At 41.7% G+C, this 20079-nt stretch overlaps 1 long non-coding RNA gene across 1 annotated transcript in view; it reads right to left on the bottom strand.

Moving 5' to 3' along the window:
* The window catches only part of LOC138267412 (uncharacterized), a 126110-nt gene that overhangs the window by 12250 nt on the left and 93781 nt on the right, over nt 1-20079 (bottom strand). The window contains exon 4 of the long non-coding RNA XR_011199797.1: nt 4716-4904. This is a non-coding gene — a long non-coding RNA (uncharacterized lncRNA). The remainder of the gene's footprint in view (nt 1-4715; nt 4905-20079) is intronic.

Raw genomic sequence — 20079 nt, 5'->3', positions numbered from 1 at the left:
GTGCTGGCGTAACTGGAGCCACGACAGCACGCTCACCCAGTTGCTGTGGCAGTGTTCCAAAATTGTCCCCTTTTGGGAAACAGTCTTACAGGCTGTAGACGAAATATACAACACTACTATACCTAGATTTCCTAGCTACATGCTATTGGGACTTCCTCATCCACAGACGTACCCTCTCCGCTCTCTCAAAGGACACGCCATCACACTAGACCTAGGGGCGGCTAAGCAACTGCTACTTTCACACTGGGGCTCAGGGGTTATACCCACACACACACTGACTGGTTACATAAATTATGGAATATACGGGGATGGAAAAGCTGACGGCTGCAGTGGCGGGCTTGCTGCCCCCCTTCGATAAAATGTGGGGCCCGTGTAACCGCTATCTATCGGAGAAGTTTAGGGAATTGACATGCCCACATTACCTACTTATTCTCCGACTGACCACATCTGACATGGACAGAATGTAGAGGAGATAGATGATGGAGAAAATGGAGAATGGGTTCCAGCACTATGAGCCTAACTCTCTAGTCACCCACCGGGCTTCACATAGGAATGGTCACCACCATAAAAAGTTCTACCGAACCGCTTCCTACCTCGCCTATTTCCCGTTTGCAACGATTAAGCTTCCACAAGCCACTGGATGTAGGTGGGAAATGTTGTATTCTTCCTTGGTTACTATATTTTACAAACTAGAAGAGATTTTAAACATAAATGAACAAATTCCAAGCAGTGGCTTCTCCTTGTTGAGGTACACCTTTTTTCATCAGTCTTAGTTTTTACACATTCACTCAGGTTTTTCTTTTTTCAAGGGGCCTAGTACCTGAAACAACACAAATATTTTTCGCTGTGTCCCCAGTAAGACAAACATCTGCCCCATTTGTATATCCTTTGCAGATCACATTTCTTAATGCTGTCAAAATCGGAATTGGGCTCTGGACCCCGATTCTTCTCCTGCACCTCTGCTGACATACAGATCTTCTCCAAGGTGCATTTTACACAAAGGTAAACAAGATATGTATTTTCCATCTGTGGTTCCTGGTGGAGTGTTAGCTATCCACCTCCTATACACTATGCTGGCATTCACCCATCATACATCCAAAGTATCTGCAGCCTGTCACCGGTCATAGAGGTCCCTTATCATAGTAGTACCTTCTAGGATCCTGGAAGGCCATCCAAAAAACTAGGCCTCGGGGTCCTCCCGTCCATCACTATCAATTCACGACCATACTGCTGCTAACGTGGATGGTACATGACACCAGAGGCCTTACTTTGAATAAACACTTCCATGGGCAGATTCTTCTTGACAGAAGGTCGTCAATCAGACTTCTGGCAGGACAGTTGGTTCTTTCCTCCTCCTTTCTCCAGTTCCAAGCAAGAACTTCCTGACTCCCTATCAGAAAACTAAAATAGAACAACCTGTCAACCTGTCGCAGTGCACAAATCCTTTATGCAGGGTCCCATGACTCAGCCAGTCCCAAAGCTGTACTGCTAACCACAATCACACACCACATACATCACCTCATACACACATATAAGGACAAACCCAAAAGGTCTGTGATCAGCTGCAGCCTGCACTAAACCCACAGTAGTAATTTGGGTTACACCTGTTCAAGGGCCTTGGTTCTGCACAAGTCACCAATCCCAGCTGCTGGTTTCAACAGAACAGCGGGTAGAAGAATTTGCTCGGGTTTAGGTGGAATGTGCTGCCTTGGAAAACCTGGAATTGCATAGGGAAGCTTTATAGAGAGGGATATGTCCCTATTTTGTAGAAGATTTATTTGGAAGAATGATCTCTGTGTATCAAAGCTAAGCACCTAATCACAGTTCACAAGAGGGGCAGTTGTGCTGTTAGTCATTGGGGATTTTAATGTAGTGGTCGCAAAAGGCCCTCGGTTTTTCTTTCTATGGAATGAAACAGTTGACCTTTAGTTGTTGTTGACAGAAGGGCCTACAGGGGAAGAAACTCTGCACTAAGGCAATAGTAATGTATAGTTAAACACCATAGCCCCATAGCCCACCATAGCCCCAGTAACAGTATTACTGTTTATTGTGACCATTCCTTTCAAGATAGCATAAATGGGCACTGTCAGTCCCATGGTTCCTCTTTGGGTTACATTTACTGTGTAGTAGGTCATGCTTCTACTGACAGTGCCACTGAGGTCAGTAATGACTGCAGTAGAACCAGAGTCCTGATTCACATTTTTAAATCCATAGATTCTTTGAAGAAGTAGTATCTGCGATGTATGATGAAGCATGTTCAAGAAGTTTCCAATAGGAAAGAAATAGCCTGGTGGAACAATTGAATGAAATGCTGAAGAACATGATAATAGAACTTTGGCATCTATGGCAGAGAAAAAGGGGGGGCATTGTGCTGTGATGCCCCATTTGCTTGTAAGCATTGAAAGCTGGTCTTTTTTAGCAACAGTTGATAGTTCTTTTTAATTTGTAGGTATGGCCTACTATCTACAGATGTAGTGCCAGATGCCAGATTGTGACAGGGAATCTAGTAGTGCTCCAGAAAATAGTATCCAGCAGGAAGAGAAAAAATGGAGACCAGAAAAAACTTTTAGCTAACCAGGCCAAACAGCATGGAGAAGAGCAAGAGAAAAAACTAGCAGAAAAGGGAGAAGGAGGAGAATTCAATGAGTGAAGTAAGCGAGCAATGTAACATAAAATTATGTTAAATAAAAATTAAATAATTTAAAATAGTTACAAATAGAAATAAATATAAATTAATACTGAAATATATACAATTATTACAAATGTAATACGTAATCATAAAATATTTAATAACTTATTTTGAAATAACGAATTAAAAAAATGCATTGTAATTTAACATTATTTCCTATATTATTTCATGTCCTTCCCGCCATTACTTTCTACGGGGCGTGTGGCAGTACCAGTGGTTGACCATGTGTAGTGCTGGACTTACCACAAAAGTGTAAGTTAATATAAAAGTGTAAATTACTACAGAAGTGTGGTTTGTGATTTGTGAACACCGAGAAGTAGTACACTTACTCAAAAGTGTAAACCTAGTCAAAGTGCAGTTTGTGAATCAGGCCTCAAGTGTTTTGGATGTACAATCTTTACGCATGGAACACAGATCAGTACACAATTAAGAAACAAATGCAAGTTTGCTTTGTAATGATGGCATTGAGAAGTAATATTGGCATGAGATTCAAGCTTTAGAAGCACTAGTGATGCGCTTCTTGTGTTAATATATCTTGAAGACTGCAGCAGCGGTTACTTGTCATCCGTTGCCCTGTCTGCAAGGTAAAAGTAAAACACTGATATAATGTAAAAACCTTTCCATGCCATGCAATCAATTTAATGAAGCACGTATTTTGCACTTTGTTACTGCACACATTGTTTATGTGGGTTCTTCCATTCATTTTTACATGCATGAAATATTGGATTCTTGATTTTCCCAGGAATAGAACACTTCACCTTAAAAACTTATGAAACATTAAAGCACTTCTCCTTCACCCACAGCACACTACATATAAAATACCTCATTACTTCAGAGTCCTTTAAATAGTAATACAGATCCTTACACCCGATCCGCACATTAATATTGGTTGATTTCAGAAATAATTTTAAACAAATCCCAAAAGAAGCTCTGAGGGAGCCGGTGGTTTCCGGCTCAACATTAAAATGACTAAACCATGCTCCCCGACGCTATAAGAATAGTTTGTGTGGCAGGTATTATTCCTTTTTAATGTATAATAAAAGTCTGAATTGTTACACTTGTAGAAGCGTGACTGGTATTAGTAATGCTGGTACTGTCATTGGCATCGTTGGCAGGGGCAAAGGGTGGTGGAAGCTCCAGTGGCCTCCTGACAAGGGACCTGGCACTTATTTTTTTTTTACAAATTAAGCACTGGGCACAACTGTTAAGTTGCAGTGAAAGGTTTGGCCAAGAAGTGGGAGATGGAATATGGGGCCAGATGTACGAAAATGCAATTTTGCATTTCCTAAATAGTGACTTAATAGAAATTGCTATTTAAGAAATGCTAAATGCTATATACACCGATACCGATACCAATTAGGAAATTGGTATTGAGAAATCCCATTGCATTTCCTAAATAGCGATTTCTAATTAAGAAATCGCTATTTACGAAATGCAAAACAGGGGATGGCAATGAGAAAAAAGACCCTCTTCGTGAACCCCAAAAATAGGGGTGCACCTGTAAAGCACACATATGCCTAAGGGGCATGTGTGTGCTCTGTTGCAATTTTTAAAAAAGCACCTAGGGGTGCTTTTTTTAAATTGCACCTGGTTATCACCGACTTCAAGTCGGTAGTAATTGCATCCTCAAAATGCCCAAATCGCATTTTGCAAATGCATGGTACATCAGAATAGGAAAAGCAGATAGGAAATCCATATTTACATTTCCTACTCTGGGAATCGCAAATTGCGATTTTTACAGAGTAGAAATCGCAATTTGCGATTCCTTAAAGGGCTTTGTACATTAGAAAAGCCCAGTTTACATTTCTCAACAGCCCAAAATACCGACTCGACCCGTTAAGAAATGCAAACAGGCCCATGGCCCAGGCTCATGCCACTTAAAGTTCATGCATAGGCATGAAACCTGACCCAAATAAAAGCTAATTTATCCTAGCCAAAGCTGGTTTGTGAAAATGTTGCTGAATTTTTTAAAGCCAATTTTCGCATAGCAATAATTTAGACCCTCATGTCTGCCCCATTCACCTACCGTTGAGTTGTTGCAGCTGTAGTCACACTAGCCCTACTCCTGGTCGCTATTTCTCGTGACTCTTTGCCCACAACTGTAAAGATTCAGTAGTGCGCACTTCATGGTGCCTGCCACCACCATAAAGCCATTGATGTTGTAGACTCCTCCCCTCATTATCATGTGTCATTTAGTCTTCTTGGACGGTTCCATCTGAAAGGGGGCATTTAAAAGAAGAAAGTAAAGCACGTGCCTTGGCCGCCATTTTGCTTTAACTAGATAGCATTTATTTTTTCCTGTCTACATTAACTTCCATGCCAAAGCGCTTATCAATACTGTCACCCATTTTGTAGATTAATTTATGCTTTAGTCCATCCCTATTCCCATTAGTTTTTATCGCTGGGTTGGTGATGTAAAGTTCACTGACACCCTACATTGGGATGAGTAGTGATAGAGAGGAATGAAATAAAACAAAATAATGAGTAAGCTCTGTTTAAATCATGATTTGTATAATTACTCATAAACAGAGATACAGCTGACATTTGTACATTGTATCTTTTACATACAGGAGTTAAACTAAGTCAAACATCTGCCTCCAAATCCTAGCTTCTCTTAAGCACTTCTGAAGTGGTAACAAGATAAGTGCCTTGGTTTCCCTTCCTTGCATTGGCATCTGGGTGTTAGGGTCCAGGTGGCTTCTAGGTGGCTCCCAGCCAGGATAACACTCGAAAAACAAAAGGGCTAATGGCCCTTAAATTAGGCCTTTGTTTTGGTCCCCACTAGAAGTGCAAATAAGACAACCCTCTCCGGTTAGTGCTCCAAAAAGAAAGCAGACAACATGCTGGTGCTGCTGAATGTGCCCTAGTGTTGGTAAGTCACACCAGGACAAAATCAGCATATTTCACTGGTTCCAGATCCTGAACCAGGCTCAATAACAGCTGCTGGATCTTGGATCTGGATGGATCCGCATAATTTCCTGCCCTAGTTAGGACCAATCTCTTTTTACTGCAATTCTCGTGCAGCAGAGAGCCAATAATTACCAATAAATATACATGCAAAAAGGATGACAAAAAAATTGAGAAATAAAGTTTAACAGTTCAGCTATCTAGGCAGTTTGTCGTCATGTTTTGTACTTCAATGAGTACTTATGCAATATATTAAGTATTCCAGTCTTCCATATGATGTCCTTTTCTTTGCTGCTCTAGAAAGAATGTCTTCTCAGTTTTCTATTTAAAATTGTATTGGCATCTCAATTGTGAATGTTGTTTTAAATATTTAAGACACTGTTTCTACTGTGTTGTTTAATTCACATTCAGACCTCTGTGATCTGTTTCTGGTGCCGTTCAAGACTCCCTCTGCTCTTTCAGGGGAGCTCCATCATTTGGTGGTCTGTGTGGGCATTCATGGGTTTTGTTCAGGTGTGACACTGGGACGGTGCATCCCAGAAATATTCTAAACACTGAAAGTTTTGTAGCAATGATTTGTCCAAGTGGTTGGCAGCTGCAAGTCTTTTAGTGCTGCACATGTCCAACTCCCGACCGCTCATTCCTGGCTAGTCACAACCACCTGAGGTAACTCAGTTCAAAGTATGCACTAGGCAAGAGTAATATGCTACAAAAAATACAGAAACACAGCATCCTGGAAATAGCTAACACTCTTAGGGAATGAAAGATTAAGTAACAGGTGAAATATAAACAGGAACTAAATCACTGACATTAATTATCGTAACTTTTTTTACATTCATTGTTTAGAAATCCATCAGTGTTTTGGCCATTAAAGTTTAGGTCATGAATATAAGTCCTGAAAGGGACCCGTTTCATTGTCTGTTTTTAATTACTACTGAGTCTGCGACACAGAGGGTCCCAGCAACCTTTAAGTCCTGCCTGAAGGGGTACCACAGAAGGTACAGAGAAGAGTAGATTTTAGACGTTACCCATTACCAAGGATGGAACAGCTTCCTTACTATCTTCTTCTGTCTCTTCCATTGAGGATGGAGATAAGGTTTCTTGATAGGAACAGGCGGTGTCAGGCACATAGGTGTAAATCATTGAGCAACATCTGGTCCAGTCAGCTGCTGAGGCAACTATTTGTTCGATGTATGATGCAATAGAAGCTCAATTTCATCTGATTTTGACAGGCTTGTAGCCCATCTACTCAGTCCACTCATGAGATGATGCTTAGTGCACAGGGACAATGCATACTTCCCTTGAGGGCATTAAATGGTAAAAAGAGATTGATGAAGTAGAGATACGTCTGAGGTATCTCAGATATAGGAAGCACAACCTTTACTTCTAACTGATGTGTGAGATAATTTTCAGATTGCACAAAATAAAAAAACGGATCAGCTCGGTCAATTAAACAAAAGACAGCTGCAGGTGGGAATCATGTGATGAGTGTTTCAGGGGAATGATGATGATGAGGACTCTGATGAGGATGTCTTTCCTTTAGATGTCGTAATGTAGATGTTGTACCATTTCAGATTTACACAGGTAACATTTTTAGATGCTCTGGGGAACCCATATTTTAATTCAGATGTTATTAGGCATCCCAGATCAAGAGGATGGGCCCTCTCTACCTTTATTAACAAACCTGTTGATCATTGGATTTGGTTTCCTCTCAGGAAATCCAATAAAATAGGGTATGTTCGGAGTGCCCAGTACCATCCTTCCACATGAGTTGTTAGACACTACTAACTCATCAATCCAAGAAAGTCAATAAACGGAATTTGTCAAGGACCTTAGACTCTGTCTCACATCTAAAATAATGAGGTTGACAGGCGTCAAACTTTTCTTACTTGGGGCTCCAGTGCTGAAACAGAATGTATATTCTCCCTCAGTAACATGACAGGACATTTAGGCTCCATTTAAGAGTGCTCCAATTAATTCCGATATATGCGATAACTCTATGTACCACACATATTTACGTATTTGAATCACAAGTTTAGTGGCAAATGGCACCATCCTCAGCAATTTTTCACTGATAAACTTAGGCAGGTCAAACCTGCCAAAATTTACTGGGGAAAAGTACCAGGGATAAGATGCGTGGTAAACACCAGGAGGTGTGGATATTGGTGTGGAAAACACCAAAATCCACTTGTTATGCCCCAATTTTGACAAAATGCACAAGACATGCTGCTTTTAATACCAATACATTCCAATCCGTATGGAGTCAGATTTTATCGGGTATGATAAATATCGTACCCTACTCCAGGGTAATCATAAGCAGTGCATAGTGGCCTTTTAAAGACATGGAGGCAAACAATATCCGTTCAACAGTACCCTTAATGTTGTGTTTTCTCCTTCCAGTCTGAGTTCGAGGGAATCTCTTACATAATATTGCTCGCTGTGAAATCTACTGGCATTACACCTTTTCACAGGTTTTCCAGGACTGGACCTTCTGCCGTGATACTGTTCTAAACGTTTTGATCTGCTTTTCCCCATAAAAAATAGTACCGCACAGGGCAGGCTTAAGGGTTGCTTGCATGTTGGCTAACTTTTGTTCCTTAATGGTGTTTTTGGCATCCATATTGGATTTATGTTTTCTATGCAATATTATTTGCTGCTTTCAGTAAAGACAATGGGTCCTTATTTTCACATTCATGTCTTAACAGAATCTAAACTTTTTGCTACGTTAGTGAGGGAGTTTTTACATTGGGCTTATCTCACCTTATTATTATGCAGCTAGAAGAAATAATCTTTTTCCATTGTTGTTAAGGTGGTATGTTTTGTTCCTTGAAGTGTTGTCCAAAGGATTAGCAATAAAGAGTTCTGCATAATGCAGGCACTGCCACACATTCTAAACTTTCTCTCACGTTAGTGAGGTTGATTCTAGATTGTGCACATTTCAACTTCTTTCCTGCAGGGCTATGTCAGGTGTGACAGGTTTTCTGCATTTCACGCCTCAACGCTGATGCATGATAGGAGCGCACGGGGAGATCATTTGGCACATGGTGATGAGGACTTGTTTTGCTCTCCTCACAGATTTCATCTCTACTGGCTGCAGGCGTAAGGCTTGATTAGAGATCCCTGCAGGGGAGGTGTAATACTCATGGCTTGAAAGAAAAATGCTTGCTGTGAATTTGATGACATTCTGTACGTGGTTTATCAGAAGTATAATGAAATACGCTTGGCATTATTGTACTTTTTTGGCATTGTGTGTGCTTAGGGATCAGTCGTTATGTGGGACTTTGAGATAAACATTTGGACAACTGCAGCTTTCATTTTGTTGGTGTCAGTTTTTACTTCGGATACCAGATCAGCTATCAGGACGTACAAGGAGGAAAATGGTTGAAATTATACATAAAGGATTCCCGCTGGCTCATGTGGGAGAGGACACATTATGATATTCTATGGATAACAAAGTCATTATATTATAGAAATGTAATGCAACTCTTCTCCAGACATTTTGCTGCCATTGGCTTTAAGAAAATCACCGTTTGACTGAGTCTCATCATCAGGGAAACACTACATTTTTCAGGGTAAACATTTACAAAAGTTTGCTCTTATCTCAGGCATTTATTGATTGCGTTTTAAGACTTCTTAAGCAGCAGGGGACATTGATTATTTAAGAAGACGATGGGCTGGATGTTGGTCATATAAGGTCACTTTTCCCAGCCTCAAAGCAGCAAATTTCAAACTGAAATGACAGGCAGCGAGCTACTGGTATCTGACTATTAAACTGATGGAGATTTCTGTTATAAAGTTAGACTTAATTTCACAGACGGGTTACCTGAATGATGTCTTAAATGCAATGGGCACTCTTTTGTAGTTTTCAGTAACTTGCAAGTTGAAGTTTCAATGTGCAAAGTTTCATGGACTGGCAGAGCACTGTTAGCTGGAGCAATGTCACAGGAAGAAGCCACATTCTAGTTTTTAAACTGTAGGTTAAGCTATTCCTTGTCTCTGTTTCTTCCTCACAGTTCCCCTATTACACTCTCCCCTGGTATCTTGGTACACTTCATTTGGAGTGAGATTAGAATGTTGACTCCTAATCTGTCAGTTTCCTGTCAGGTGAGATTAAAGGCACACCTATGTAGTCATTATGACTCACTTATGTGTGGACCATCTTCTATATACCGTCCTAATTACCAGACTGGCGATGAGAATGAGATGCTGCGCTGGGGGTAGCCGTGTGTCTTAACCCCTGCACGATTGATCTCTCGCCCCTTCTTGTGGAAGCGAGAGCGGTAAGCATTGTCCTCCCTGAACTGTGGAAGTGATCTCCATCATTGCTGTGATATCTCAGGCTTAATCTGTTGTATCGAAGTAGGCCTGTGAGGTGAGCAGCATCCTCTCTTAACCTTGCTCTTGCGCCAGTGCATTCGCTCTAGACGCTTGTTTCTTGTGCGTCCATTCTGCCTACTTTGGAGTAAAATGCACTTTTGAAGGTGTTTGTTAGCTGTCGTTTCATGTCAAGGCTTCTACAAGACACCACTCCTTATACTGCCACGTATATGTAATGATGCTGTCACAGCTCTTTGGTTCAAGATTTCCACAGGATGAATCTTCTGCCGTCTGCTGGACCGTTACAGCATTGGGAAAGCACATGGGCATTATTAGGAATGCTCTTTGATATTGCAGACTGCCATATTCTGCAGCACTGGATACTCGTTCCTGGTGAGTTTTATCTTATGCTATTTCCCAAGTGCTGACGAACGGTATATTATCCGTTTACAGGCTTTTGCCTATTCATGATTCCTGATTACGTCCAAACCCAGTCAGTGTTCCCGCATCTAACTTGGTCTTTTTGGGGGCTGAGACACTTCAGGAGTGCTGCTGTCCTGTTACCTCAGACAGCCATTTTTAAGCAATTCTTGCTTACGGATTGGGCAGTTTCTTTTGGCTTCATCAGCATTCTATGCCATTGTCATCTTGGACGCTTGCTATCATTGCTGCCTCGGAGGGATTGTCAGGAGCTTCCCCTCAAGACCTTCTTTTCCTCCTCTCTTCCGCGTCAGAGAAATTGTCGGAAGCTTTCCTTTGGAGCTCCATTTCCTCTGTTCAACCCGCCTCCTGATGAACACAGGCAGGGGGCTATGTTAATATTGCTAGACTGCAGGCCATAGTCTACCTGATTTACCTTCCAGCCAGCAATCTCGTTTCCATCCTTGCTTTACTTGTGATCCTGTTTAATATTATCTGCAATGTTTTACTTTTACATGCGACTGCATGGGCCAGTCAAGCATAGCAATGTTTGTTCCTAGTGATGTAATTATTTCACTGCTGCTTATTATTGTCTCTCAGCGATTTGACGATTATCCTTCTGCTGGTTATATTATATCAGAACTATCTCAAGTCAAGTCACCTTATTCTATTGAGTTCCACATATTCCTCTATCTGATTATATTCTCCTGCATATTTAGTACCCTATTTAAAATGGCTGCTGCCAGCATGACTCAGCACCCACCTTTAATTATATTGGAGAACCAGACCTACTGTGGCAGCGGTGGATAAAAATGTTCCTTTCCTATTGTATTTCAATTGTAGGAGAAAAATTGTCATTGTGTCACAAACAGCACATTTTACTACATAATCTAGGCATACATGGTAGAAAAAGAATTGACGGAATACTGGAATCTAACAAAAAAGAAACACATGGTGAAGAGGGAGATGTATTTCAATATACTTTGAACATTTTGGAGAATCATTTTAAGCAAACAATATTGTATTAGATTTTCACAGGGTTCAAGGTAAAGGTGAGAAAGTAGCAACCTACATAACTGTGCTCAAGGGTTACCAGCTACACGTGATTTGGGGCTTTTAACTCAATGTCCTATTAGAGACCAACTGATTAGATGCACCCAATGACCTCAAAATTTAGGAAACCTTATGAGCCTGTAACCCTAATCGTAATGATGCTGTTGACATTGCAATAGCATTGAACATACAGCTACATATATTAAATAAATGAAGACTTCCAATGACAATTTCAATGAGGGCAACGAAGTAAATAAACTTACTAATATTGAGAAATGTGTAAAATGTGATATAAAACGGCAAAACTGTAAAACAAAACTGTAAAACAAAAACTGAAAGATTGAAATGTTTTAGTGTGGAAACAGCAATCACCTAGCCAATAACCGCAATTGACCAACAAGGGGAGTGATCTACAAAACATGTAACAAGAGGTATGATAAATAAAAAAGAAGAGTTAGGTGAAGAAGAAAAAGTCAAAATGGTGTTCCAATAAAATCATATGATGATGATGAACAAGTGAACTATCCCACATGTAACATTATCTTTGATGTTATTAATGTCAGTGTGTTTGCTCGTAATTGCTCCCCATACAACTTGATTGACCGTAATACATTTAACATGATGTTTGCTGGGAAAACCTATAATTTAGATCCTCCTGACATAAGCCCAGGAGGATACAATAAAAAAAACCATCCCCGTGAAAGGGATGTTTAAAATGTGCATTACCTTTAAGGATATGTCAACTATAGGCAAGATTTATGTCACCAAGTAAGGCTCTAACCACCTGTGTTGGAAGCATCAAAAGGATTTAGGTAGAAAGCTAGATTCTAACAAAGAAGAGCAAGTTTTATTGGTTGATTGATCTGTCACTGGAATTAATGTTTGTGAAAACTCCCTGAAGTATTTACTGAAAAACTAGGGTTACTTAAACATTTTGTGCATAAAATGAAGTTAAAAACCAATGCATTAGCAGTCATTCACAAGACCCGTTCAATTCTCCGACTTATGAGAATTCCATTGAAAACCAAACTAGACAAATTAGAAGAACCGGAAGTCATGGAAAAGACTGAGAGTTCAGAAATGCTTGCACCGAGGTGAAAAATTGTGGCTATGTGTTGATTTAAGGTATTTGAGCTCACATACGGGTAGACAGACATCCACTTCCAAGAGTTAATGAAATGATGAGTCTTATTTGTGATGTCAAGTATTTTAGGGTTTTCTATCTGTTGTCTGCCTTCCACCCTAATTCCATGCCTCTCACCTCGTGCACCACCCCCTTTGGTACTTACGGATTACACAGAATGCCATTTGTATTGGCACCGGCAGCAGCAGTATTCCAAAGAATAATGCAGCACTTTGGCCCATATTTATACTTTTTGACGCTAAACTGCGCTAACGCAGTTTAGCGTCAAAAAGTTTTGCGCCGGCTAACGCCATTCTGCAGCGCCATGCGGGCGCCGTATTTATTGAATGGCGTTAGCCGGCGCAAGCAGACCGGCGCTGCCTGGTGTGCGCGAGAAAAACCACGTACACCAGGCAGCGCCGGCGTAGGGGGAAAATGGCGCATGGGCGTCTTAAAATGGGGCAAGTCAGGTTACGTCGAAAAAATCGTCGTAACCCGACTTGCGCCATTTATTTTCGACGCCCATCCCCCATCAACATGACTCCTATCATTGTAAAGATAGGAGTCATGCCCCCTTGCCCAATGGCCATGCCCAGGGGACTTCTGTCCCCTGGGCATGGTCATTGGGCATAGTGGCATGTAGGGGGGCACAAATCAGGCCCCCCTATGCCCAAAAAAATTATTTAAAAAAAATAAAAATAATACTTACCTGAATGTCCCTGGGGTGGGTCCCTCCAGCCTTGGGTGTCCTCCTGGGGTGGGCAAGGGTGGCAGGGGGGGTCCCTGGGGGCAGGGGAGGGCACTCTGGGCTCATTTTGAGCCCACTTGTCCCTTAACGCCATGCCTGACCCAGGCGTTAAAAAGCGGCGCAAATGCGCCGTTTTTAGCCACGCCCACTCCCGGGCGTCTCTTTTGCCCGGGAGTATAAATACCACGTAAAGGCCTGGGAGTCATTTTTTAGACGGGAACGCCTCCCTTGCATATCATTAACGCAAGGAAGGGGTTCACGCTAAAAAATGACGCACATTCCGGGAACTTTGGCGCTATTCGCCTCTAACGCCATAGTATAAATATGGCGTTAGTTGGCGTTAGTTTAGCGTCGAATTTGCGTCGAAAAAAACGACGCAAATTCGGCGCAAACGGAGTATAAATACGGCCCTTTATTCTTATGTTATGTTAGAAGACATATAGAGCGGATAACTGCCCACATAGTGGTCTTCCCAGCGCTAGTCATCAATACACATCCAGAGAAAATGACTGCAGAAAAACCTTAAGGAAGACAAGTCCAGGCAGTTAAGACGAGAAAAGCTAGGTTTTCAAGGCTTTCCTAAAAGACAGATGATTTTGCAGATTCCTAATAACAAGGGGAAAGAATTCCATAGACACAGGGGTTTAAACCAAAACAAATGGCCTCCAGTGTGTGCTCTCTTGAAGCGGGGAACAGCAGCCTACCTAAGACTGGCTGAGCGCAGTGGGCAAGTGGGATGATAAAAAGTATACTCTATAGAAAGGGCGCCTCCTGTGAGAACAGGATTGTATGAGTAGCCCACAGGACTTTAAACTGAATACGCTTCTCCACTGGAAGCCAGTGTAGTTTGTGCAGCAGGTCAGAGGTAGAGCAAAACTTAGGGATGAAAAAAAACACCCTGGCTACACCATTTTGGATTCACTGAAGTCCACAGGCCACAGATATTCTGGCTCCCAAGTATAAGATGTTACAGTAATCCAAACGTGATAGAATGGCTGCCTGCGCAATAACTCGGCAAACATCGGGGACAAAAAAAAGCAAGTATGTGTTTGAGACTACACAAAAGACCAAAACAAGTACCAGAAACTGTTTTCGCCTGTGATTCAAACGTGAGATTACAGTCCATCCAGACACCAAGATTTTTTACGGTGGACTTAGGTAAAGGAGGAACCCCCAAAGAGGAAGGCCATGAACTCCGATCCCAGAGGAGGGGGTCTGTACCAAGTCCCATGATTTCAGTTTTATTGGCATTCAGACTTAGGCAATTGGTGTCAATCCACTCAGCTACAGCAAGTAGGCCTCGCCGAAAGAGAGCCAGGTCTGATCTAGAGTTGTACACAAAATACAAAAAAGAAAGCACCAACTGGGTATCGTCTGCATACAACACCAACTTAAGGCCCAAGGCTTTTACCGATAGCGCCAATTCGTAACCCTGTGGCACACCGTGACGTAGGGTATGAGTTCGAGAGCTGTAGGGGGAACAATGACCTGGAAAGAGCGCGCAGCAAGAAATTAGGCAAACCACGCCAGAGCAGAGTCAGCAATGCCAATCTGCCTTAGGCGCTGAAGTAAGATTTTATGAGACACCGTATCAAATGCAGCACTTAGATCAAGCAAGACCAAGGCCGCAGGCCTACCCACATCTAAAGAGCCTCAAAGATGTTGTTTATTGTAATGGGTAAAACCATTTTGACCACATGCACCTGCAATAAGGGTTTAGGACCCATTCTCTCTTAAATTGTCGAAGGGACTGAAAGAATTACTGCCTTCACATCCAGGTCTCTCAAAGATGCTGAGTTAAACTGTTCTACTATTTAAAGGGAATCATTGGTGTGATACTGGGCTACAGACTGCTTTAACACTTACCTATGGAGTATATTGTTCTGTTTAAGAACCAATCATAAACCTCTTGTGTTTTTTTGTCCACAAAAATCATTGAGAAACCTAGATGAGGTAGATGGGTTTTGGGTTTATAGGCATACAATTAACATATGGAGTATGTTCCATGGAAACAAAATCTTGCTTCTGGCCGTTTTTTTAGAATGTCTGTTGAGTGTACAATTCATGAAACACCATTAACTGAGGAATCTGTACTTTCTGTATCAGTTCCAGGCATTTATAAAGATGACTGGAGTAATTCCATTAAACTTGATACCATCCCAGATACAGTAAAGGAGATAATCACACAAGGATGGCCTACTAAAATGAAAGATTTGACTTAGGATTTGCATACTTTTTTGGAATATGAGAGAAGAATTTTCAGTTGAGGGTGATCTTATACTTAGATCAGGAAATATTGTACCTCCCTGTAGCATAAAAGAAGGTATTGTGAACATTGTTCACAAAGGGAGGAATCTTACCAAGAACACAGTCAGAGGATAATATTGGTTTCCCTACACGCGAGAATCCATCCTTCTTGTTCATGGCACCGGAACTAAGTAATTTACTAAGGTGTAACATATACTGATTCTTTTTACATATTTTTTCCAATTGTTTGGAAGGGAGAGATGCTGTAATCTATTTTGTAATCTATTTCTTTTCTCTGTTTCACAATTTCCCTGTTTCACCCGCCCCTGTTATCTTGGTACACTCCATTTGGAGTGAGATTAGAATGTTGGCTTGTAGTCTGTCAGATAGCTGTCAGGCGAGACTAAAGATTTATGACTTGCTTACTTAAATATGAACCATCTTCCATACACCATCCTAATTAACACAGTACATTACAAGGGATGCTACAAGAAGAGGACATGGCAAACCACCAGTGGAGCATGAGGTGTAATGCTACACCTCTGGTATTGTTTCTGTTAATGAGGGTTTATATTGAACTTTGAAGGCGAGCAGAACTAAAGGAAGATGGGTTATACAGTGTACTTTGTGAAGAAGGATACACACAACTTGATTGGGAAATTATTTAACCTCAGATTCTACAACTAAGGTGGGGGGTACCACTAGTAGAACTGGAGTTAAGATTGGGTCACATAGATTTCCAAAAGCTGAGGTCCTTATCACTGATAGAAAGGCTCAAATGTTAGGTAGAGGCATGATGACTATGCCATAAAGGAGAATGAGCATAACAGAGATGCACACCACTTTATGTAAGGAAGTAATTTAATGGACCAATGCGGAAACTTAAGCCAAGGTTTCAACTGGGACAATATTGCATAGAGGAAAGACCAAGATTAGCAAATGTTTGTTTCCTGCACAACAGGAGACTGAGAAAAGTGGCAATTGGCACAAAGTTGTTTTTCTCGCCTGGAAAGAAATAAGTGTTTTACAAAAGCAAGGTATTATTATTCAGTAATTTCTATATTCCTATCATATTAGTTGGCCTGTAATTACTATACACAAATAATCAACCTTTCAGATTAGGGCCGATTTAGAGTTTGGCTGACAGGGTACTTTGTCACAAATGTGAGAGAGTACCCTGACATACACACGCTCAATCTGCCCATTCCATTTAGAGTTGGACAGACTGTCAGCTTTCAGTCAATGTGCCTCCACTGAAACTGTCAATGGAAAGCTAACACCAACAGCTTGTCATTGGAAAAGCTGGCAGCGACAAACAGAAAAATCCAATGATGAGCCCCACATCAAGGTAAAAATCTGCCTGATATGGGTGCTATTACTTATTTATTTTTCAAAAACAAACTCCCACTTTTTTTGAAAAACAAAAAGTTTGATCGAGGGCTGTTAAACCTGACGACAGCTATATACACCAAAGGAAATGCTGGGACAAAAGTTCACCACTGGGCAGTGATGATCTCTAAATTTGCTGGATATTAGTCCATCAGGGTTGATCAGTGTAGTAGTAGGGAAAGAAGCGGAAGACATTGTAACGCGAAGGGTTAATTAGCTTGAACAGTGTAGATGAGCGTGATGCCTGCCGAAGACAGAACAACGTGAAAGAAATTCACGATGTTCGCTTTCAAGCTTGTTTTCTTTTGACATTCCGTAGATAAACTTATTCGCAGCTGCATGTGTGAGAAACAGGCTGTAAAGGAGAGTCAGTCTCAACCTTGAGAACGAGACCACAGTAAAAGATGGAATGAAAACAATGGTCAGGGAATGGCAAGGCAGCCAAGAGACATATACTGATAACATAGCTAGAAAATACTGGAAGGGGGTAGAATCCAAGCTTCAGGTTATTTAAACACTGAAAGGTGGGTGAGGGAATTTTGAAGCTCGCAGATGGAGTTATGAAACTGTCATCTTCAGACCCAGAGCTGCCTCCCTGTTTTGCTGTTCCAAGACCGTGACGCTCGAGGGGGAGAGAGGTCCAAGCGGGCGGTAGAGGGCTTCCCAGCATTCGTGGACTAAGTTAAGTACCACCCAGGGATGAAAGGCTTTTTGTTTCTCTGCTCTATTATTACGATTGATTATTATATTTGCACTGTGTTTATAATCTGAGAAATTCAACTCGTTTATAGTTTTTTCCTGCCTTACTGAACATCGTAGTGTGAGTCTGCCACAGTAATTGAAATGTGCATTTTAGTGTGCAGTAAATCAAAGCTTATCTGAAGTATTCAACTCGTTAATATTCTGCTCCCTGAACATCATAGTGTATCACATGTTGGTATACAGTTATTCCAAGTTTATATCTGTCAATGAACTCTTTACTCAGATGTATGCATAGATGCTCTTTGTAGTGTACTTATATATAAACATATATATAGATATTTTTTTTTATTTACTATTCTTACTCTGTCAATGAACTCTTTGCTCATTCGTATACATAGATACTATCTGTAGTGTACATATATATGAATAGATGCTTTTCATTGCCATTCTTATTTCACTATTGTTAATGTGCTAAATGCCTGCATTTACCTGAAATTATAGTAAAGCTAAATTTATTCATAATTGGCGTGTGGTCCTTCATTGAGCGTCCTTATTGACTTATACCGAACAGGTGTCAACCAGCCACCTGGATAAGACATTTGGTACCAGAAGTGGGGCTTAAGTCAATAATGCCTCTTTGGGGACGTAAGAAAAGTGAGGCAGAGAGCGGAAGGCAGCATGGGGCAGAAGCCAGATCCATTCCCGGGTGGTTAGCAACTGACCCGTTCTCTGGTGTGGCAGGGCTCCTGAACCGGTGGGCAGTGCCGGTGTTATGGGAGACATTAGATGAGAAAGTGACTCCCCTTTTAGTGGAAGATGCGGTTGAGAGTGTGAAGCTAAAAGGGGCAAAGCTGGAGCTGAAAGCAGCAGGGCAAGTGGGATGGCTTTTCCTGTCTGCGCTCCGTACGGTATACAGGAAAACATTAACACAAGATGCAGAAATAAGAAAACTGCGGGATATGGTTGCAGCCTTGCAGGAAAGGCAGTTACTTATGAAAGAAACTATCAAAAGTGCAGTGAATAGGGGTGATCAAATGGAGGCAAGGTGCACCGCATTAGCAGTTTGAGTAGCAAAACAGAAGAGTAGGCAGAAGCCTAAAATACCCTCAGCTGTGCAAGTGAGGGCATTGGTACGCAAAGAAAACTGGGATCCTTATACTTGGGATGGAACAGTTTCAGATAATGACGATGACTGGAATTGGGAGGATGAGGTGGAAGTACATGTAGCAGAACTAGGTGGAGTTGAAAGTGGAGAAGGGCGTGCAGGTGAAATTGAAGGTGAAAGGGGAAGTGTAATGGAGGTTCGCCCACTCGTGCAGAATAAATCAAAGGGGGTGAATGGTGGGCAAATACAGAATTCACGTTTGGTAAGAGATTATACACAGAGTGAATTCTTAGAAATAACTCGTATGTTTAGACAAATGCCTACAGAGCCCTTGTTTAAATGGTTGGTGAGATTGTGGGACACTGGAGCAGACGGTACATATTTATCACCAACTGAACTTTTGAAAATGGGATCAGTAACTACACACGCTATGTTAGGGCAACGGTCACGAGGTGCACAGGGGCAACAAGCTTTCTCTCTAATGGGTTGGTTGATGGAAGGAGTGAAGCAATTGTACCCAACTGCTATAGATGTGGAGGAGAGTTGGGGTCCTTGGCATACGATTTCAGAGGCAAATGAACAACTGCGAGAAATGGGGATGCAGAACGCAGTATACTCCCAGCAATTTTTAGGACCTGATGTTGAACCCGTGACAGCAGGGATCTGGGCACGGTTAGTCAGAAATGCCCCTCCGCATATGAAAGGTGCCTTGTTGGCCCTTCTAGGACCCGCTCAGGAAAGACCAGTGGGGGATGTGGTATTATTAATGGCACAATTAGAAGGGCTTGATAGACAAAAATCAGCAAGAGCAGTGGGGCAGGACAATAAGTATAAGGGAAGAGAATCTACAATAAAAGTGACCAGATGACAAATGTGGATAGATTTGTTGAATGCTGGGGTGAAGAAAGAGGAGATAGATGGAAACCTACCCCTTATCTGCTTAATAAATGGAAAGCATTGCAGCGTAGACAGAAAGAGGCAGTTGATGAGAAACAGCCCTCAGCACCACCCATGGAAGAGTCTGAGAAGGAAAAAACAGAATCAGGGAAAAATAGGAAGGTGCCTGTCTCAACTCTATATCCTGACTTGTCCAGCGATGGCTGGGAAGTCCCAGACCGCTTATTATGAAGGTCAGGCCAAACCCCGGGAGTCAGAGCAATGCAAGAGGTAAGCCCCGGGGACAGGCGGCCATATGTACCTCTCATCATTTATTGGCACAAAGGAACACAACATGTTATGGTACTGCTCGACACAGGTGCGGAAGTAACTTTGATAAATGGAAACCCTAAGAGGCTGCCAGGGAAGGGTGTGATCATTAATGGTTACGGGGGTGCAGAGACAGAGGCCAAACCTGTTAAGCTTAAATTGTCAATCGGTAA

Source organism: Pleurodeles waltl, chromosome 12 (assembly GCF_031143425.1).
Source record: "Pleurodeles waltl isolate 20211129_DDA chromosome 12, aPleWal1.hap1.20221129, whole genome shotgun sequence".
Lineage (NCBI taxonomy): Eukaryota > Metazoa > Chordata > Amphibia > Caudata > Salamandridae > Pleurodeles > Pleurodeles waltl.
This window is presented reverse-complemented; position numbering and strand designations above follow the sequence as displayed.